Source organism: Gorilla gorilla, chromosome 8 (genome assembly GCF_029281585.2).
Source record: "Gorilla gorilla gorilla isolate KB3781 chromosome 8, NHGRI_mGorGor1-v2.1_pri, whole genome shotgun sequence".
NCBI lineage: Eukaryota > Metazoa > Chordata > Mammalia > Primates > Hominidae > Gorilla > Gorilla gorilla.
In genome coordinates, this window is record NC_073232.2 from 131,973,825 (window position 1) to 131,996,725 (window position 22,901).

The window sequence follows — 22,901 nt, forward strand, 5'->3', positions numbered from 1 at the left end:
TTGAGTTTAATACTGGTGCCTGACGATGCTGCACAAAAATACACCCTGGTGTGCTTGCCACTGTTAGCCTGCTGAGGAAGGCTGAAGTCATTCCCATGGGAATCTGCCAACATCATTCCTGGGTGAACTCATTTGGGAAGTACAAGCCGACATGCCACTGATTCTAGAAACTTGAACATGTAAATAGGAAAAAAAAAACCTACTAGACTATTTTAAAAATGAACCAGGCTGGGTGCGGTGGCTCATTCCCGTAATCCCAGCACTTCGGGAGGCCGAGGCGGGTGGATTACTTGAGGTCAGGAGTTCGAGACCAGCCTGGCAAACATGGTGAAACCCCACCTCTACTAAAAATACAAAAATTAGCCGGGCGTGGTGGCATGCACCTATAATCCCAGCTACTTGGGAGGCTGAGGCACGAGAATTGTTTGTACCTGGGAGGCAGATGTTGCAATGAGCCGAGATCACGCCACTATACTCCAGCCTGAGCAACAGAGTGAGACTTGGTCTCAAAAAAAAAAAAAAAAAGAACCAAAGATGATGTGACCACTTCTCTTTGGGACTCAATGGACCTCATACGACGTTAAGCCTCCTTGAGTGGTCACTGGATTAGGTTGATAGTATTTTTATCACTAAACATCATCAAATAAGTAGCTGTTTAATGTGGTTGGAATATTTTCAATCATCCAAATGAGACATGCTGTGGGCATCAGGACGGGAGTTATCTGGCTTGTGTTGGTGGCCCCTGGGCCTTGTGTGGGGAGCAGGGCATAGAGCTAGCTGTACGCTGTTGGTGACACAACTGTCTTGGCCCCTGTAGGCATTGGGGGGCTACAGCCACTGAGCATCTACCGAGTGTCAGGGCTATTTCCTGCGATGCCTGCTCGGGCCCTCTCTATCTGCTTTTCCAAATCTTCCGACTCCATTTTTTTTTGAGATGGAGTCTTACTCTGTTGCCCAGGCTGGAGTGCAGTGATGCAATCTCAGCTCACTGAAACCTCTGCCTCCCGAGTTCAAGCGATTGTCCTGTCTCAGCCTCCCAAGCAGCCGGGATTATAGGTGTGCGTCACCCCGGCTAATTTTTGTATTTTTTAGTAGAGATGGGTTTTTGCCATGTTGGCCAGGCTAGGCTAGTCTTGAACTCCTGACCTCAAGTGATCTGCCCACCTCGGCCTCCCAAGTGCTGGGATTACAGCTGTGAGCCACCAGGCCCAGCCTCCAGATCTTCCCACTCTGAGGCCCACCTTGGGTTGAAACTTTCCCCACCTGGACCACGCATTCCTTCTCAGACTCTCCCTTCCCAAAGCTCCTAGCACCCTTCTGTGCATTTGCCAAAACCCGGTTGTTTTCTCAACATCCTGAGTCATTTCCTCAGCAAGACAGAATCCCCGGAGGGATGGCAGGTCCATTCCGACACTTCCTTCTTCCCACATTGTCCAGACTTGGGCACAGAAGCACCCTGGATGGTCAGGGAGTGCTTAAAAGTCCCTTCCACTTAAGATGTTAGGATTCTAAGGCTAAATTGATGTTCCTGCACAAATAAATACCTCTTTAGGAGCTGTGAGTTGAGGGCCAACTCTTTCACCAACTTTCTTTCATAATTCCCAGATATGTAATTTATTTAAGTTAATTTATGTAAGTAATTTCCTCTCTCTGTGCCCTTTGCTCTCATCTGTGAAGGAGGGCCTTGCCCAGGGGCCCTCTTGGTGATCTGGATGTTTCTGGCAGGTCTGCACTTGGCTACTGTTGTGGTCTCTGCCTTGGTATTTCTCCCTTAGCAGCCTAGCCAGGAAGCATAGTGTGGAGCTCCATTATGGGCTGTGCGGTCCTGCAAGCCCCTGTGTGAGTGTGGCTGGCCGGCCTGCCCACTGTCTGTAACATTATACAAATGTAATCGAATGCCAACGGACAGGATCCAGGGTTGCAGTTATTTTGGGATGTGCAGGAGCCTGTGGGAAAACGCTGGAACATGTCTTAGTCACTTGGGCAAATACCTTTCTTTCCCTGTTCCAGCGTGTTTTGAACTTTCAGGCAGCACAAAAAAAGCTCCAGCAGGCACACCCACCCTTTGTGATTCCCATGCCCTTACACATCCTGTGGCTCTGAAAAGTGTGAGTGCAGAGGGCTGAGAGCGGGGCTGGGGAAGCCCTGGACACCCACCTATGGAAAAAATTGTAGCGCTTCCCTCAATACGTAATTCAAAATAAAAACAACAAAAGAAACGTAAGGAAGATCTGCAATTCCCACTTTATACTTTGTTGCTTCCTAAAAATTGTAAAATTTCCTCCACTCATGCGTATGTGCGCTTGGCCAGGTCCCTGCCTTCCTGGTACTCTGTTGTTCAGCATTACCCAGTAAGAACCACTGGAGACCAGGAAGAGCTCCATCAGTCCCCGCGGAGCATCTGAGCAGGTGAGGAGGTACAGGACCACAACAGAGGGCAGCAGAAGCCAGCAATGGTGCCATCCTGCGCTCGGTGGAAGGGATGAGGAGGCAGCCACAGGTCCTCCCGATGGACAGTGTTGCCCCCGCACCTCACACGTGGGCCCAGAGTTCCTGGTGCAACTAGAAGCCAGCCTGAAGGTGTGAAGGGAGTTGGAAAAAGCATTCCAGATGGAAAGGGTCTTTTTCTAAAACATTTTCTTGCCTGTCCTTGCCTTCTCTAGCCAGAGCTTGCCCTAGGATCTGGCCGGCTGCATGGAGGCTGAGGAAGAAGTTCTCCTCTAGTTTGAAGAGGGGAAATCCTTCTGCCAGCCCCTCACTCACTGTCTTCCACTTCATCTCTTTCTCCAATGGCTCTTTTCTTGTCCTTAGCCTACAGAAAACACAAACGAAAAAGAAATGCTTCCTCCTCACTTTGCCCCCTGCCCCCACTTTTCTTTTTCTTTTTCTTTTTCTTTTTGAGACAGGGTATTGTTCTGTTGCCCAGGCTGGAGTGAAGTAGTGCAATTTTGGCTCACTGCAACCTCTGCTTCCCAAGTTCAAGCAGTTCTCCCACCTCAGCCTCCCGAGTAGCTGGAATTACAGACATGTGCCACCACACCCAGCTAAATTAAAAAAAAAAATTCTATTTTTAGTAGAGAAGGGGTTTCACCAAGTTGGCCAGGCTGGTCTTGAACTCCTGACCTCAAGTGATCCACCTGCTTTGGCTTCCCAAAGTGCTGGGATTACAGTCGTGAGCCATCATGCCCGGGTCACCACCCCCAGCTCACCACCCCCACTTTCTGATCACATGTCGTGGAAGAGCCAGCTAAGTCCCCTCACCTCCCACGTCCTGATCCACCCACAGCCATCCATTCCTGCACCCACCCCTACCGAAACCACTTCTGTGGGCACACTGTCACTGGTGTTATGCAATGTCTCCAGCTCTCCTCCCCAGCAGGCTCTGACTCACCCTCTTCCCTTGCCCTCTCTTCAACATCAAGGTCTCCAGGGTTCCTTCTTCAACCACTGCTCTTCCCACCATGTGAGGGTGTTTCAGGCGGCACCTTGGCTGGACCATAGCACCCAGCTATTTAACTCCAACACTAGATGCTGCTGAGTAGATATTCTACAGACTTGGTTAACATCTACCATCAGTTGACTTCTCCCAGAGGAGAAGAAATTCTGCCTCAAGACTACAGCATCTGCCCTGGCTGAGTTTCTAGCCTGCTGCCCTGCCCTGACTTGCCCTGCCCTACAGCTTTCCAACTTGTCTGTCCCCACAATCATGTGAGCCAATTCCTTAAAAAAAAAAAAAAATACACACATGGCTGGGTGCGGTGGCTCATGCCTGTAATCCCAGCACTTTGGGAGACTGGGGAGGGTGGATTGCTTGAGCCCAGGAGTTCAAGACAAGCTTGGGAAACATGGCAAAACCCCATCTCTATTTATAATAAAAATTAAACCCACACACACATACACAACCCCACCACACAAGCACTGTATATGTGTATTTTGTTTCTCTGGCGAACCCTGACTGATGCATACTGTTCACACTCACCGGTTCTCCAGCTTCCTCCTCCCAGACCCCAGTCATCTCTGGGTCTGTTTCTGATACCCTCTTTTTTTCTTTCTTCTTTTTTTTTTTTTTTAAAAAAAAGAGTAGAATTCATATTTTATTGTCATCCAGATGGCAGTTGGGTTTATAGTCTCCATACTTTATACTTTATGTAAATAAAAATAATTACAAGTTTTAAATAGCCAATGGCTGGTTATGTTTTCAGAAACCATGATTAGACTAATTCATTAATGGTGGCTTCAAGCTTTTCCTTATTGGCTCCAGAAAATTCACCCACTTTTGTCCCTTCTTAAAGAACTGGAAAGGGCCAGACGCGGTGGCTCACACCTGTAATCCCAGCACTTTGGGAGGCTGAGGCGGGTGGATCACCTGAGGTCAGGAGTTCGAGACCAGCCTGACCAACATGGAGAAACCCCGTCTCTACTAAAAATACAAAAATTAGCCAGGCCTGGTGGCGCATGCCTATAACCCCAGCTACTCGGGAGGCTGAGGCAGGAGAATCACTTGAACCTGCGAGATGGCGGTTGCTGTGAGCCGAGATTTTGCCATTGCACTCCAGCCTGGGGGACAAGAGGAAAAATCCATCTCAAAAACAAACAAACAAACAAACAAACAACAACAAAAAACTGGAAGGTTGGCATGCATTTGACTTCACATTCTGAAGCAACACCCTGACAGTCAGCCACATGTACTTCAAAGAATACCATGTTGGAATACTTTTCAGAGAGGGAATGAAAGAAAAGCTTGCTCTTTTTGCAAGGCCCACACCACGTGGCTGAGAAGTCAGCCATGACAAATTTATCACCTGCAGCCTCCAAGCCTTCCTGAAAAGCAACCTTGCTCTCAATTTGCTTCACCATCTTGGCTGCTAGGGTCTGAGGAGCAGCTGTAAGAACCGATGGAAACGGATCCAAAAGTGCCGGATCGAGCTTGGAGCTCTGGTACCCTCTTTCTCCGGAACGCCAAACTTATCTATGCCTACAGGGCACACAGAAAGGTGAGCGTTCAGCTGATATCCTCCAGGAACCTGGAATTCAAATCCTGGGGTCCCCTCAGGGATCCCCCAGCACTGAGTCAGCTCTATCCCAGCACAAGCCTTCCACAAGGTGCGATCCCACAGTTCACAGAGGCCAGCCAGGTGGAGGACTGACAGAGCCAAGCTGTCACAAGTTGGATGTAGGCTGGGGGCAGACCCAGGGACTGATGCTTGGCCCTGCGCAGCAATTGTCATGTGGGGCATTAGTCCAGTGTTACAAGAGATTTCCAATTTTCCAGAAAGACCAGAAATTTGTTCCTGTGAAATCTCTCAATTTTTAATTTTTTTTTTTTAAGATGGAATTTCACTCTTATTGCCCAGGTTGGAGTGCAGTGGCGCAATCTCTGCTCACAGCAACCTCCACCTCCCTGGTTCAAGTGATTCTCCCATCTTAACCTCCCAAGTAGCTGGTATTACAGGCACCCGACACCATGCCCGGCTAATGTTTGTAATTTTAGTAGAGAACAGGTTTCACCACGTTGCCCAGGCTGGTCTTGAACTCCTGACCTCAGATGATCTGCCTGCCTTGGCCTCCCAATGTGCCGGGATTACAGGTGTGAGCCCCAGCCTGACAATGAAATTTTCCCATCAAGAGGTATTAAGGGAGGGACAGGCTTCATGAACCCTTTAAAAAAATGTTTATGTCACTTTTCACTCAGGGCAATGAGTGCTTACTTGCCCTACATTTTCATAACCAAAAGAGTACACACAAGACTCTTGCCTAAATGTGACTGTTCTCAGCCAGCTCTGTCCACCCTCTGACACTGAAGTAGCTGACATAATTTAAAAATGTCTCCCAAAAGGTGCCCAGTTTCATTAACATTTTTTGGAGATAATTTTGACTGATTATTGGGTCACAAATTTCCTTCAGACAAAAAAAGACAAAAAGGCCCATTATCCCAAATATATACCTTTCAAACCCTTAGGATTTAAAAATACTAAAAACATGGTAACTTCTCCATGTTTGTTTTTTGTTCCTTATATTTCACTCTAACGATCAAGATACAAGAAAATACATAGAGGCGATCGATATCTCAGCTACCCTGCTTTGATCCTCCGCATTTATACATGTATCAAAATATCACATGTATCCTCACGATAAGAACAACTATAATATATCAATAGAAATTTAAAAATTAAAGAAATTAACAAAAGAGTCTGTGCATGGTGGCTCACGCTTGTAATCTCAGCACTTTGGGAGGCCAAGGCAGGTGGATCACTTGAGGCCAGGAGTTTGAGACCAACCTGGCCAACATGGCGAAACCCTGTCTCTACTAAAAATACAAAAAAAATTAGCCGGGCATCATGGCGCATGCCTGTAATGCCGGCTACTTGGGGGGCTGAGGCAGGAGAATAGCTTGAACCCAGGAAGCAGAGGTTGCAGTGAGCCGAGATCGCGCCACTGCACTCCAGCCTGGGCGACATAGACTCTGTCTAAAAAAAAAAAAAAAAAAAGTAAGAAACTAACAAACAAAAGAAAATATATTGTTTAAAAATAAAATTACATTTCATAATTATTGCACGAACAGATTTAAGGATAAAGTTTCCAGTTAGAATGAAAGAGAGAAGGCATGTGTTTACAAACAAGCACGAGGCCCAAGAATAACTTACTGATTAGTATAAAATGTAAATGGTTGATTTTGCACAAATGTGATTTTTCTTTCTTTCTTTTTTATTTTTTTGTGGTCCACTGGAATGAGAAACTCAAAATCTTTCTTTAGAGCTATGGCTTTTTTCTTCAATCGACTTCCTCAGGTTGAAAGGAGTTAAGGCTTTACCAAAGCAATTTGAAGGTTTGAAATCTCCAGGGAGATTGATTTATGAGTACAGTACACGTTAAGGCTACCTCTGACCTTGGCAGATTGTGGCTGTTAAATTAGGGCCTGGAGTCCTGAGACAGGGGCTCTTCATCTTAGCCTCCTTAGTATCTCACTGTGTGTCAGCAATTCCATGAATCCCATTTGATTCATGAAATTTCATTCATGGAATTGGATTCCTACTCATGGAATTTAATGTAATTCCATTGGATTCATGGAATTCCACTTCAGTTCTGTGATTCTCAGTAATATTTCTTTCTTTCTTTCTTTTTTTTTTTTGAGACAAGGTTCCTCTCTGTCACCCAGTCTGAAGTGCAGTGGCACGATTTAAGCTCACTGCAACCTCCGTTGGCCTCCCCGGTTCAAGCAATTCTCCTGCCTCAGCTTCCCCAGTAGTTGGGCACCACCATGCCCGGCTACTTTTCGCATTTTTCGGTAGAGAGGGGGGGTTTCGCCATTTTGGCCAGGCCGGTCTCGAACTCCTGACCTCAGGTGATCCTCCCACCTCGGCCTCCCAAAGTGCTGGGATTACAGGCGTGAGCCACGGCGCCTGGCCAGTTCTGTGATTCTTTGGAGTGCCATGGTGCCATCTCGGCTCACTGCACCTCCGCCTCCCGGGTTCAAGCGATTCTCCTGCCTCAGCCTCCTGAGTAGCTGGTATACAGGTGTGCGCCATGACGCCCAGCTAATTTTTGTTATTTTACCTGAGACGGGGTTTCACCATATTGGCCAGGCTGGTCTCAAACTCCTGGCCTCAAGTGATCCACCTGCCTCGGCCTCCCAAAGTGCTGGAGCTACAGGTGTGAGCCACCACACCAGGCCTCAGGTCTGAGGTTCCTAATCCAGGACTCACCCGCACTAATTGAAACCTGAGGTGAGGGATTTCTCCTCGCTGACCAGTAGGGGGCGCGTCATGACTGCGCCTTCTGCTTTCACTCCCCGCGCAGGGAAATCCTGTCCTGCTCTCTCAGGGAGCAGTTCCTGACTGTGGGCTCCATTTTATAATAGAATGACTCACCTGAAGAATCACTTCTTTCATTATTTCGTATTCCTCACAATACCAGTGATACACAAAGGCTTTATTTGAAAAACCAAGTAAAGGAAACGAGCACAGGATGTCTGTGCTGGTCTGGTCGGCGTTTATCTCAGCTGGTGAGAACGCAGCCATGCCTCTGTTCACACTGTCATTCCTCCAATAAATGAGATATCCCTGTTTTCTAAAGTCAGGGAGATTTATGAGTCAGAAGTAATCGGATCCACAATCTGATTAGAATTCTATCCTCATAACGGGAGCTGACCGCATCCGCATCCATTTGTGGTCTGGCCCAGTCACCACTTGGTTGGTGTCCCAGCACTATAAGCCAGACTGTGGGGTGGGGGAAGGTAAATGCTCCCCGCACTTTAATGCCGGGCTTATTTTTTCCTAAGGACCAGGATCAAAATAATGTTAACAGGAAAAACATGCTTCCTCGTATGAGACTGCAGTATTTCACCTTGTATGAGAAAGGAAAAATGAAGGGTGAGACCTGCTTGTTTCTTACATAACTAGGGAGAAATCCATCCCCCCTCTCACCCCGTAGCTCTTCCTGGTGGCAGTAATGATCAGAACCGGGAGTACCCAACTTCTTTCATGCTTGGGGGACTAGAGCTGCCCCCTCCATGCAGAATGGGCAAAGTAAGGGCAGAGGAGAGACCATTAGCATCACAATAGGCCTAAAGCCTGCATTTGAAAGCTTCAAGAAAAGACTGAGAGGAAATCTCTTGCTGTTTCCCCTAAAGGCAGATTGGCAGATCAGCCCTCCTATCCGGAGCAGCTAGAAAAGCTGGCAAAACAAACAAGACCTATCTGAAGGTGAGCCGCCAAGGGGGTGAGGATTTGAGGGTCAAGGTCCTGGAGAGAAGGGTTAGCAGAGCTTTGAATTTTGAGGCATTTGCCTATTTCATGAGGCAGAGAAGCTCCCAGCAGTCTCATGCTAAGGAAGGAAGAGCTCAAGTAGTCGCCGCCAGCTTTCAACTTCCAAAGGGCATCACCCTTTGGAAGGAACAGGAATGAAAATAGAGAAACTCTCACAAAGACTGAAACCCAGCTTCCCATTGGCTTACCGTTTGACTGTGTTACAGGAAAGGGGTCCTGATCCAGACCACAAGAGAAGATTCTTGGATCTGGAGCAAGAAGGAATTCAGGGTGAGTCCATAGAGTAAAGTGAAAGCAAGTTTATCAGGAAAGTAAAGGAATAAAAGAATGGCTACCCCATAGGCACAGCAGCCCCGAGGGCTGCTGGTTGTCCATTTTTATGGTTATCTCTTGATGATATGCTAAACAAAGGGTGGATTATTCATGCCTCCCCTTTTGAGACCATATAGGGTAACTTCCTGATGTTGTTATGGCATTTGTAAACTGTCATGGCGCAAGTGGAGTGTGGCAGTGATGACAACCAGAGGTCACTGTTGTCACTATCTTGGCTTTGGCGGGTTTTAGCCGGCTTCTTTACTGCAACCTGGTTTATTAGCAAGGTCTTTATGACCTGTATCTTCTGCTGACCTCCTATCTCATCCCATGACATAGATTGCCTAACCTTCTAGGAATGCAGCCCAGCAGGTCTCAGCCTTATTTTACGCAGCCCCTACTCAAGATGGAGTTACTTTGGTTCAAACGCCTCTGATAATTGGATTAGGGCAAGCTTTCGCAACCTCAGTGCTATTGACACTGATAAACTGACATTGTCAGTGGACCATCCTATGCAATGTTTAGTATTCCTGGCTTTTAACCACTGGATGCCAGTAGCACCTCTCCTTCCCCAAATTCTGACAACCAAACTTTCTCCAGACATTGCCAAATGTCCCCTGGTGGGGAAAATCACCTGTGGTTGAAAACCACTGGATTAAGGGTGCCTGCCCAGACCCCAACTGCCTTCCAGAAGCAAAAATAAATCTTACTATCATCTAGGGCCTCAAATTATATCTATAATTTTTCATACATGATATGCAGCACTTAATAAAGAACAAAGCTTTAAAATACATAACAAAGTTGACAGAACTAAAAAGAGAAATAGACAAATCCACAATCATAGTGGGAGATGTTCAGACACATTTCTGAGAAAATGATGGACTAAGCAGAAAAAAAAAATCAACAAGGTTAGGGTAACGGTAAACTACGGAGAGAAGTATCTGGAGGAAAAGAGAAAGGTATCAGGTCTGGTTGCGTGAAAGAGGGGTTGGCAGGAAGGGGGGTATTGAGCGCAGATGGAGAAATGGAGAGAAAAGGAGGGTCTTTGTGGGCCCCCTCTTTCTGGAGGCCTAATTCTATAAGACCTTTTCCGCATGAACGGTACAAGAGAACTGTGTCGTTTCCTTTGTTCCTTCATCCAGACTATACTGGCTGCTCTGTGAGATCTATCTGTACCTCCAGTCTGCCGGAGGCATGTGAACCAGAGCAACTTCACCTTGAATAGGAGCTGGGTAAAATGAGGCTGAAACCTACTGCACTGCATTCCCAGAAGGTTAGGCATTCTAAGTCACACGATGAGATAGGAGGTCAGCACAAGATACAGGTCACAAAGACCTTGCTGATAAAACAGCCTGCAGTAAAGAAGCTGGCCAAATCCCACCAAAACCAAGATGGCAATGAGAGTGACCTCACTGCTACACTCCCGCCAGCACCATGACAGTTTACCAATGCCATGGCAACATCAGAAAGTTACCCTATTTGGTCTCAAAAGGGGAGGCATGAATAATCCACCCCTTGTTTAGCATATAATCAAGAAATAACCATAATAATGAGCAACCAGCAGCCCTTGGGGCTGCTCTGTCTTTGCAGTAGCTATTTTTTTTTTTTTTTTTGAGATGGAGTCTTGCTCTGTCACCCAGGCTATAGTGTAGTGGCATGATCTTGGCTCACTGCAACCTCCGCCCCCTGGGTTCAGGCAATTCTCCTGTTTCAGCCTTCCGAGTAGCTGGGTCTACAGGCGTGCACCACCACGCCTGGCTAATTTTTGTATTTTTAGTAGAGACAGGGTTTCACCATACTGGTCAGGCTGGTCTCGAACTCCTGATCTCAGGTGATCCACCCACCTCAGCTTCCCAAAGTGCTGGGATTACAGACGTGAGCCACCATGCCCGGCCTTTGTTTTCTTTTCTTTTCTTTTTTTTTTTTTTTGAGACAGAGTCTCACTCTGTCACACAGGCTGGAGTGCAGTAGCGCGATCTCGGTTCACTGCAACCTCTGCCTCCCGGGTTCAAGCGATTCTCCTGCCTCAGCCTCCTGAGTAGCTGGGATTACAGGCGTGCGCCACCACACCTGGTTAATTTTTGTATTTTTAGTAGAGATGGGGTTTCACCATGTTGGTCAGGCTGGTCTCGAACTCCTGACCTCATGATTCTCCCGCCTTGGCCTCCGAAAGTGCTGGGATTACAGGCGCCTGGCCACAGTAGCCATTCTTATATTCTTTACTGTCTTAATATACTTGCTTTCACTTTACTCTGCAGACTCACCCTGAATTCTTTCTTCTGTGAGATCCAAGAACACTCTTTTGGGGACCCCTTTCATTGTGGACTCCGTAGCAGCCAGTGGGGTTTGGGTTGGCAAAGACTAGTGAGGTGGCCAAAAGGGTGGTAAGCACTTTCTGATCAACTGGGAGAGTGTCTCCAGCAGAGCTGCAGCCCTCCACCCCTGCCATGGAGGTGCTACCAGGTGTCACTAAACTTAGAGAGTCCTATGGTCTGAGGCAGTTTCAAAATTGAGAGACAGTAAGACTGAGTATTTAATTCCTGTCCCATCTCTCCTCACTGTATTTTAGCAAGAAGTACTCCAGGATACAGAAGAGGAGCCTGTCCTACCTGGATTACACAGGTATATTGATACCTACTATAGGGCAGACATTATTCTAATTGTTGCTAAGAACAGAGAGTAGGCCAGGCACGGTGGCTCATGCCTGTAATCCCAGCACTTTGGGAGGGCAAGTCGGGAGGGTTGCTTGAGCCTAGGAGACCAGCCTGGGAAACATGGTGCGACCTTGTCAGTGATCCTGAGGTGAGAGGATCACTTGAGCCCAGGAGTTCGAGGCTGCAGCAGTGAGCCATGATTGTGCCACTGCACTCCACAGCCTGGGTCATAGAGTGAGACCTTGTCTCAAAAAAAAAAAAAAAAAAAGAAAAGAAAGAAAAAGAAACACAGTGAGTTTAAGACTGGAATATAAAGATGGGTAAAGCCTATCCATTGTCTTCAGGCCTAATAGGGGTAAGGGGGTAAGGGCAGTGAATCAAGTAAACCAGCAGTTTGAATACAGTATGCTGGGGCAACTCAGGACAGAGCACAACAGGCTAAGAAGATGAAGAGTAATTGGGTGCTGGAAGGGAGAGAGAGAGAGACAGTAGATAAGGGGAATCTAGTTAAGAGTCTGAAACGGGAAGAGGATCTTCTGCGGAGCAGGAGTATCGTGAACAAAAGCCTGCAGGTGTGAAAGCATGAAGTGCATTCAGGGAAAATTGTATCCCACAGGTATTACTGAATGCCTACTCTATACCTGGCACTGTGCTAGGAGTTCGATGTACCTCAACGAACACTCAGTCCTTCCCCGCAAATTGCTCAGGGATCTTTAGTAGGGCAGATTGAAAAGGAATGGGGAGCCGTTCTACACTGAGCTGTCTGGAGGAGCTGGGGCATAGAGTGTTTGCAAAGAAGTAATGAGAAACGGCCAGGCGCGGTGGATTTGGCTGGGCGTGGTGGCTCACGCCTGTAATCCCAGCACTTTGGGAGGCCGAGGAAGGCGGATCACGAGGTCAGGAGATTGAGACCATCCTGGCTAATGTGGTGAAACCCCGTCTCTACTAAAAATACAAAAAATTAGCCAGGCGTGGTGGTTGGCTCCTGTAGTCCCAGCTACTTGGGAGGCTAAGGCAGGAGAATGGCCTGAACCTGGGAGGCGGAGCTTGCAGTGAACCGAGATCGTGCCACTGCACTCCAACCTGGGCAACAGAGTGAGACTCCATCTCAAAAAAATAAAAAATAAAAAAGAAGTAATGAGAAACATGCCTGTTAGGTTACGAGGGGCTGTTGTATGCCTTAACACTGAAGGTGAAGACAGCCAGAATATAACCAGCTCCACCTTTGAAGCTCTGTATTAGAGCTGGGTGCTGCTCACGAGTTCCGTCACAAGTGATCACACACAGCTGTCAATGCCTCCTGGAAGTGACTTAGCAAGTCTGGGAGGCATTTGAAGTGAAATATCAGGCATCCAACCCAAGATGCTAGCAGCCTGATCAGAAAGGCAGGGTTGATGAAGACAGGGCGGGAGTCGCTGTGGCTCCTCTCTTTCCAGGGAGGTAAGAAAGAGGCCTCTGAGAGGAGACCCACCCTGTCCTGGGGAGGCCGAGGGCCCAATGCATTGGTGCCAATGACATGGGGCTCACAGTCTCTGTTCAAAGATGATCCCACCATCCACCTCTTCTGAGACCTTGATTTTTCAGTTGTCCCAGCTCTCTTGTGTGTCCACCTTCTCCTCTTGATTTATCCCCAGCAACATTAAATATCTTTAAGTTAATAGGCCAGGCATGGTGGCTCACGCCTGGAATCCCAGCACTTTGGGAGGCTGAGGCAGGCGGATCACGAGGTCAGGAGTTCAAAACCAGCCTGACCAATGTGGTGAAACCTCATCTCTACTAAAAATACAAAAATTAGCTGGGCACAGTTGTGGGCATCTGTAGTCCCAGCTACTCAGGAGGCTGAGGCAGGAGAATCACTTGAACCCGGGAGGCGGAGGTTGCAGTGAGCCGAGATCGCGCCACTGCACCCCAGCCTGGATAACAGAGTGAGACTCCATCTCAAAAAAAAAAAAAAAGATATATATATATATATTATATATATATAATCTTTAAGTTGCTCTCACCACTCTCTCCCGTTGCTGCCCCATTTCTCTCCTCCCTGCAAAATTAAACTTCTTAAAGGAGTTAGCCACACTCAGTGCCTCATTTCCTGTTCTGTTCAAGTTCCTTTGGAATAGAGACCCACCTGGCTGGCTCTAGGGAGCTGCTTCTTATAGGGACACACTGGCAACCATGTGCAAATCTAGCAATAGATCCTCTGGGTCTGGATTTCCCATTCTTTTCCAGAGTCCTTTCTAGTCCCTCTCCAGGCTGTCTCCCTCTCCCACATGGCCTCGTTCACCTGCTCTACACGAATCCATTCCGACTTTCTGTATCTGCTCAACCTCACCCCAGACCTCTTACCCAAGATGCTGAAGGATAATTGGCCTCATGGAAACCTGGAATAGGGGCTGCAAACTCATCAGGATGGGCTCCTCCTCCTTTCTACCCTGCCCTCTCCTCCCTCATCTGTGTGTGTGTGTGTGTGTGTGTGTGTGTGTGTGTGTGTGTGTCTGCTTCTCTCTGACCATTTCTGCCATTTCCGCCACTCTCTACTTACCCATCCTGCACCATCCCATAATGACCACTCCAGCTTCAGTCAATTTCAGGATCTTTAGCCCAGCTCCCACCGTCAATACACAGATGCTCAAGAGATGGAACCCAATTAGCCTGGTAATTTCTTCAAGTGAGGAGACAAGTCATAGGTCACTGGCCTCAGATTACAGGATGTGGCTGTTTAGGACCACAGGATGGTGGACAGGACGGCCTCCCTGAGAGGCGGCGGGGAGAGCAGACCACAAGAAGCAGCTTTGTATGCCTCCCATTCACGCCTCCACCCAAGGCATGGCCTATGTGCTCAGCAGCCCGGAAACTGCTTTCACTGAGGTCATAAACAGTGTCTTTGTTGTTGAATCCAATGGACAGTATTCTATTCTTTCTGTGTATGAATGTTCAGTGGCTTCTGGAGCTGTTGACCCTTTTCCTGACCCCTTTCCTGTAACTCCCATGAGATTTACCCTCTTTAGTTTTCCTCCTATATTTTGGCTATTTCCTTCCAGCCTATGTTGTGGGCTCCTCTTTCTCTGCCTGTGCTTTCAAAGCTGACCATCCTCTGGGTCTGGATTTTCCTTTCCTTTCCAGAATCCTTTCTAGTCCCTCTCCAGGCCATCTGCCTCTTCCACATGGCCTCGGTCACCTGCTCTATACGAATCCATTCTGACTTTCTGTATCTGCACAACCTCATCCCAGACCTCACCTAACTGGACAGCTCCACCTAGACATCCCACAGGTACCTCGAAGTCACTGTATGCACAGTGGCACTCCATCCCCCTTCTACCTTCTTCTCCCTGATGTTTCCTACTTCAGGAGATGGTGCCACCCACTTGCCCAGGCCAGAAACAGCATCATGCTTAATACCTTATTTCCTTCACTCTAAACCCAACCAAACACCAAGCATGAAAGAATCAACAGGCCAGGTGCAGTGGCTCACACCTGTAATCCTCGCACTTTGGGAGGCTCAGATGGACAGATCACCAGAGGTCAGGAGTTCGAGACCAGCCTGGCTAACATGGTGAAACACCATCTCTACAAAAAATATAAAAAATTAGCTGGGCATGGTGGTGTGTGCCTGTAATCCCAGCTACTCGAGAGGCTGAGGCAGGAGAATCGCTTGAACCTGGGAGGCAGAGGTTTCAGTGAGCCGAGATTGTGCCACTGCACTCCAGCCTGGGCAACAAGAGCAAAACTCTGTCTCAAAAAAAAAAATCGACAATAATCCCTTCATATATCAAATATCCAGTGTTCTACTTTCAGAGCATCCATCTTTTCTTTTTCCCTCCTGCCACCACCATCATTCTTGGAGTCATTCTCCTAAATGGGCTCTTCACTTTCAGTCTTCCAACCACCCAATCCAGTAACCCCCACTGAGTTACTCTTCCCATGGCCAGAAGGCTCCTTTCCTGCCTCCTTCCTCCTTTTTAAAAGAAATGTAGTTTTGTCACAGGATCCTTGGGGTGTTGTTTTTCCAGCTGGAAAACCTCTGTGGCCAGCAGCGCCTTCTGCCTGAATATTGCTTCTGCCCACTGGGCTCATCCCACCCACTTGGCCCAGCAGGCTGTGCTCAGATCCCACACCTGCCAAGGGCAAGCCAGGCGTGGAGTGGCGGGTGTGTGGGCAAGCAAGCATGGGGTCTGGCCACTATGCACAGCCAGGCATGCCAGCTGCTATGGTGGGACAGGCAGCTCCAGGTGCCACCACAGGTGCTTGCTCCATGAAAAGCTGTGGCTGGACCAGATGTACTGCATGCGGCTTCTGCTGCAGGCACCCGTGTCTGGATGAGGGTAATATGGTGGCACCTGCAAACTTGGAGATGCCAGGAACCACAGATCCCCAAAGAGGGTGTCGCAGCCCTGGCTTGGAGAGCCCCTAGGTCTGAGCTCCCCGAAGGGCCAGAGCTCTTCTTTTCTTATTGCCTGCAATGTGGTGAGCCAGGAGGTTGTGTTTCAGCCCTGTTTGTGTTACAGCTTTTTCAGTCCCACCATTCGGCAGGTCCCAAGTTCTTGTCATGCATCCAGGAAGAATGAGGTACACAGACAACTGGAGGGTGAGTGAGGTGGAGAGGAGCTTCACTGAGTGACAGAACAGCTCTCAGGAGATTCAAAGTGGCTAGCTCCTATCCACAGGCAGGTCATCCTGATGAGTCAAGGAGACCGAAGTGGGTAGCTCCTTCCTGCAGCTGGTAGTCCCAACATCTTTAGCCCTCAGAAGAGAGGAGCCCCAGAGTGGGTAGCTCCTATTTGCAGGCAGGTCATCCCAACGTCTGCAGCCCTCAGTGGAGAGGAGACCCAGAGGGGTTAGCTCCTATCAGCAGCAGGTCATCCCAACGTCTCTGTGAGTCTGGCTGAGTTGAGGGTTTGTATGGGTTTCAGAAAGGAGAAAGTGCGTGCTGATTGGTCCATACTTGACTAAAACAAGGTCCAACCTAGCTGTTTCTGTAAGATGGCAAGAGGTAGACAATCATATCATCTATAATAATGATAAATTAATTTATCCTATGTTGTGCCTCGTGTTCTCTTTTTTTTTTTTGAGACAGAGTCTTACTCTGTTTCCCAGACTAGAGTGCAGTGGTGCGATCTCAACTCACTGCAACCTCTGTCTCCCAGGTTCAAGTGATCTCCTGCTTCAGCCTCCCAAGTAGCTGGGATTACAGGTGCACGCCACCATGCCTGGCTAATTTTTGTATTTTTAGTAGAGATGGGGTTTCACCATGTTGGCCAGGCTGGTCTCGAACTCCTGGCCTCAAGTAGTCCACCTGCCTTGGCCTCCCAAAGTGCTTGGATTACAGGCATGAGCCACTGTGCCCAGCCTCTCTTATTCTTTTTATTGTGTTATTACAATGCCTAGCAAAAATGCTAAATAATAGCAAGAATAACAGACATCCTTGTCCTGTTCCTTAATTTAAAGAGAATGCTCCTGGCATTTCGTGGATAAATATGATGTTTCCTGTTAGTTTCCGATAGCCATCTTTCTTCAAATTAATCAGTCTTGACAAATCATCTTGCACCTGCCTGGCTGCTTAGATACTTCTCCTGTTGTTTCCTCCACACAATGGCTATGCTTCAGACAAAATAAACTACTGACTCTTTTCTGGACTTGCCATGATCTTTTGTGGTTCCATGTCTTTGTACATCCTTCTCTTCATGTCATGAACACCCTCCCCAACTTCCAAATACCTGGTAGCTTAAAGAGAAACAGATAGAAGTTTAGTTCCTCTTTAGACCCTGGATGTGGAGAAGATTTCTCTTCCTATTGGAAGAACATTTTGAGGAAACACTTCCATCATCCTCCTTTTCTTTAGTTGCCCCCTCCCAGGGGAGAGGTTGAAGGTCTGATTGGGCCAATTTCATTGGTGGGTGGAGTAACTGGTCTTAAAGGCAAGGCCCCAGGTCCCACCCTTCTTGCTTTGCCTGAGCTCAGATATAATGCTTCTGTGGGCTTAGCACCCCTTGGCAGGACCTCTGTGGCAGGGGAAGCGAGGATCTGTCATTCTCTTTTTTCCAACTTCTCCAGTATGACTGGATGGTAGGTCCGGTGACCCTTGCCTCATGAGTCTTCGTCTGTTCAGTTCAGTGGAAAAGGAGGATTTTGTCTCCCTTAGGTCTAGGTTTAAGCCATGTTCAAATCCAGCTTTTACTAGAGCTTTGCGTCAAGGTTGGTTTTCTGTTTCCTGCTTGGCTAGAGATCCTTGGACATATATTCTATCGGTGTGACTCTTAGAGTGGGGGTAGGGGGAGTGACTCCCTAGACCCTTAACCCTGACACTGAGTGTGTGCTCTCATCAAACGTTTGCTGGATACATGAATGAATTGATTGATGTCCCCCAGCCTTTCCCACCTTTAATAATAACTACTGTTTACTGAGTACCTTCCGTGAGCCAGGCATTAGCATCTCGTTACATCCTCCCAACAACCATACCAAATAAGTATTAACATTTCCATTTTATAAAAAATGACATTTTATATTCCACTACCATATTAACTATCCTAAGGCAAATCTCTGCTTTAAAAAATGTAGCAGTTTGGCTGAGTGTGGAATGGCTCATGACTATAATCCCAGCAATTTGGGAGGCCGAGGTGGGAGGATCAGAAGTTCAAGACCAGCCTGGGCAATGTAGCGAAACCCCATCTCTACAAAAAAAGATTTTTTTTTTTTTTGAGACAGAGTCTGGCTCTGTTGCCCAGGCTGGAGTGCAGTAGCACGATCTTGGCTCACTGCAAGCTCCGCCTCCTGGGCTCATGCCATTCTCCTGCCTCAGCCTCCTGAGTAGCTGGGACTACAGGCACCCACGACCATGCCCAGCTAATTTTTTGTATTTTTAGTAGAGATGGGGTTTCACCGTGTTAGTCAGAATGGTCTCGATCTCCTGACCTCGTGATCTGCCTGCCTTGGCCTCCCAAAGTACTGGGATTACAGGCGTGAGCCACCTCGCCCGGCCCACAGTATTTTTTTTTAATTAGCCAGGCCTGCTAGTCTGGAGGCTGAGGTGGGAGGATTGCTTGAGCCTAGGAGTTTGAGGCTGCAGTGAGCTATGATGTTGTCACTACACTCCAGCCTGGGCATCAGAGTAAGATTCTGTCTCTAAAAAGTAGACTATGTTTCCCATCCTTCCTTGCATCTGGGCTTGGCTGTGGGATGTAAGTGGAAGTGTGGGGTGCTACTCAAGGTGTGTCCTTAAAGGGAGGGAGGGAGCTCCTTCTTTCCCCTCCCATCCCAACGCTTGATGGATATGAAGCCTGGAAATCCACCTTGGATTATGAGGATGAGAGCCACCTTGTAGGGATAGTGGAAAGGAAGCTGGAAGTAGCCTGGGTCCCAGATGCCCCCAAAACCATTATATCAGTGTTCTACAGTCGCCATGACAAATTATCACAAGCTAGGTGGCTTAAAACAATATAAAGTGATTCTCTCATAGTCCTGAAGGCTGGAAGTCTAAAATCAAGGTGTCACCAGGGGCATGCTCCCTCTGAAGGCTCCAGGGAAGAATCCTTCCTGCCTCTTCCAGCTTCTGGTGGTCCCAGGTGTTCCTTGGCTTGTGGCAGCATCACTGTAATCTCTGCCCCCATCTTCACATGGCCTTCTTCTCTGTGTTCCTCTACGTCCTCTCCTTTCCTTATAACGACACTAGTCATTGGATTTAGGGTCCACCCTAAGTTCAGGATGAGTTCATCTCCAAATCCTTACTAATTACGTCTGTAGGGACGCTGTTCCCACGTAAAGTTGCATTCTGAGGTTCTGGGTGGATGGGAATTTTTGGGAGATCCTGTTCAACCCACGACAACTACCATATGAACTCTAAGCTGCCTACATACAGCTGTTCAAGAAGGAAAAAATAACTGTTTTCTCTGTTTATACTGTTATTATTTGGGGCCTCTGAACCCGTATCCCAACCAATAGAGTCATTTTAGGGGGCACGCCTGTGGAGCCTGCCAGTGACTGCTCTTGGGTGACTGCCTGCCCCACTCACAGCAGGGGCTGGAGGGCGGCAAGACCTTTCTCCAGTGACCATGTTATTGGGCCACAAGCACACACTTAACCCAAGCTAAAGCAGTAATACTTTCTCTTGAGGGGTTTGAGACTTTAGGGAATTAGCCTGAGAGACAGCCAATACCTGAAATTATTGGCCTCTTGAATGGAGGAAAAATTACTTTATGGATTATGGGATAGTGACCTTCTGTTTATCATGTGAAGAGAGAAGCAGAGAAAACTGATCTCTACATGAGAAAAAAAGAAACATGTTCCAAGAGGGGAAGAGATGTGATTCTGACAGGGAGTCTGAGTGGTTCTCATTCTTGGTTTTGGGGCTGACCCAAGGCTTGGCTGCATTTGTACTGACTGCTTAGCATGAGTCAGGGCCAAGTGCTTTACCTGCATTACCTGGTATTCGGTCCAAATAATATACCCTAGACCAGTCGTGGTGGCTCCTGCCTGTAATCCTGGCCCTTTGGGAGGCCAAGGTGGGCAGATCGCTTGAGCTCAGGAGTTTGAGACCAGCCTGGGCAACATGGTGAAACCCCATCTCTACAAAAAATACAAAAATTAGCTGAGCATGGTGGCGTGTGCCTTTAGTCCCAGTTACTTGGGAAGCTGAGATGGGAGGATTGCTTGAGCCGGGAGGCAGAGTTTGCAGTGTGCCACGATCGTGCCTCTGCACTCCAGCCTAGACGACAGAGTGAGACCCTGTCTCAAAACAAAACAATGAAAACAAAAACAAAAACAAAAACCAATCTATCCTAGCTTCTGCAATGTTTCAGTGGCTTAACTCAACACAAGTTTATTTATTGGCTCACATGAAGTCCATAGTGGTCAGGCAGCCCCCTCCTAGCTTGTACCACTGTCATCTGGAATAGTGGTCTGTAAGGTTGCCGGAGTAGAGGAAGAAAGAGAGAGAGGAGGTATAGTTCCTCTTCTTCTCTTTTTGAGAGTGCCTATTTATTTTATTCTATAATTATATAAAATATCTACACAATTTCAAAATCTAATCTACAAAGCAAGGTATATTCAAATAAGTCTAGCTTATATCCCTGTGTTCTCCACCCTGTTCCCTCTTTTCCACTAAAGTTAGCAATTTAAAATTTATATTTATTTTTCCTTGTAATACGTAAGTAATAATATACCTAGATTTCTCTCCCTCCTTACTCAAAACTATACACATTTTCCCTACCTTGCTTTTTTTTAATGGTAAAATATGCATAACATGATGTTTACTATGTTAACTTTTTTTTTTTTTTGAGACAGTGTCTCTCTCTCTCTCTCTCTCTGTCACCCAGGCTGAAGTGCAGTGGCGTGATCATGGCTCACTGCAACCTCCACCTCCCTGGTTCAAGCAATTCTCCTGCCTCAGCTTCCCGAGTAGCTGGGACTACAGGCACGTGCCACAATGTCCAGCTAATTTTTGTATTTTTAGTACAGACAGGGTTTCACCATGTTGGCCAGGCTGGTCTTGAATTCCTGACCTCAGGTGATCCACCCGCCTTGGCCTCCCAAAGTGCTGGGATAATAGGCATGAGCCACCGCGCCTGGCCGGATTCTTTCTTTCTAACTGGTAATATTCTTGTGCTGCTTTTCAAAATTAGAATTAGAATATTGGCATTAAAAGAACCCTGAATCCAGTGTTGAGTCGATCTTCTAATTTAACTTTCTCTAGACCACATATTTATTTCAGTCAACATTTATTAGACACAGTGCATTGAGCACTTAGGATGCATCAAGAACTGTGGGGACTGTGGGGACACAACATTGAATAAAATTTGCTTCTACTCTAATTAGTGAAAAACATCAGATTGTAATTACTTGTTTGACCTATGACCCAAATGTTTTATTATTAGATTGTGCTACTGACTGAAATCTATGAGTATACCATGAGCATAGTTTTGAGTTGTAAAATTTCACTTCCTCTTTCTTTCTCCACACTTTTACTATTGGTAATACTGTATCAAAATTTCCCCTTTTCTTCTTTGTATTTCTGTTTTTCATAAAATTAAATAAGAACACCGCATTTCACAGATTTCATGAAATCGTCTGCCATCTACTCAGAAAAATGACATCTCAAACCTTTTAAGCACCAGAATAACTAAATCCATACTTGCAGTGAGCCGAGATCACACCACTGCACTCCAGCCTGGGCAACAGAGACTCTGTCTCAAAAATAAAAATAAATAAATAAATCCATACTTGATGGCCCAGAGCCTAAGATTTGACATTAGTATGCAGCACAAGAGATCAGCAGGTACGGCAGGGATATGAAGATGTCTTATATGAATGTGGCATTAGATCTAAAGAAGGAATTGGAGCTGTATTCAGGTAATCAGGACATTTGGGTTCCAGTGCCAGGTCCTCCCACAATTTAACTGGAATACTTTGGACAAATTCCCTAAACCCTAGCTCTTCATCTGTAAAATGATGCTGCTAAACTAACTGAAAATCCCTTTTCATATTAAATTTCTACACTTTTATGATTCTAGAGAGAACCATAAGAAAGAGAGAGTGAAATAGCTGGGACAATTAGGAAACTGAAGAAGAGGGAAAAAATGGGGGCAAAGGACAATTCTAAGAACAAAGAAGGTGATAAAAGTAATTCAGAACAGCAGAAAGTGAGATAGTAAAGTAAAATATGGTAAAAAGGAGAAAATAAAACATTAAATATTTTCTTGGAATTACGAAGATAAATCACATGAGATTTCATTTTTAAGCCCAAAGAGAAAGAAGAAATCTGGTTATTTGTATTTCTCTTGCATAAAGAGGCAATCTTCAGGAGTTATTTTGACTTGTCTCTCTATGGTTTCTCAATTCTAAAGAAAAAGAAAAGCCGGGCGCGATGGCTCACGCCTGTAATCCCAGCACTTTGGAAGGCTGAGGCGGGTGGATCATGAGGTCAGGAGTTTGAGACCAGCCTGGTCAACATGGTGAAACCCCGTCTCTACTAAAAATACAAAAAATTAGCCAGGTGTGGTGGCACATGCCTGTAATCCCAGCTACTCAGGAGGCTAAGGCAGAAGAATCGCTTGAACCTGGGAGGTGGAGGTTGCAGTGAGCCAAGATCGAGCCACTGCACTCTAGCCTGGGCGACAGAGCTAGACTTTGTCTCAAAAAAAAAAAAGAAAAAAGAAAAGGAAAAAAAAAGAGAGCTGATGTT

General features: G+C 46.8%; 1 long non-coding RNA gene across 1 annotated transcript; it reads right to left on the minus strand.

Moving 5' to 3' along the window:
- Positions 1 to 2,225: 2,225 nt before the first annotated feature.
- LOC134759249 (uncharacterized) lies at positions 2,226 to 14,563 on the minus strand. The gene is made up of 3 exons (XR_010135297.1): positions 14,271 to 14,563; positions 3,980 to 4,054; positions 2,226 to 2,812 (listed from the first exon to the last, which is right to left on the minus strand). It is a non-coding gene; the product is annotated as an uncharacterized lncRNA (long non-coding RNA).
- Positions 14,564 to 22,901: the final 8,338 nt, after the last annotated feature.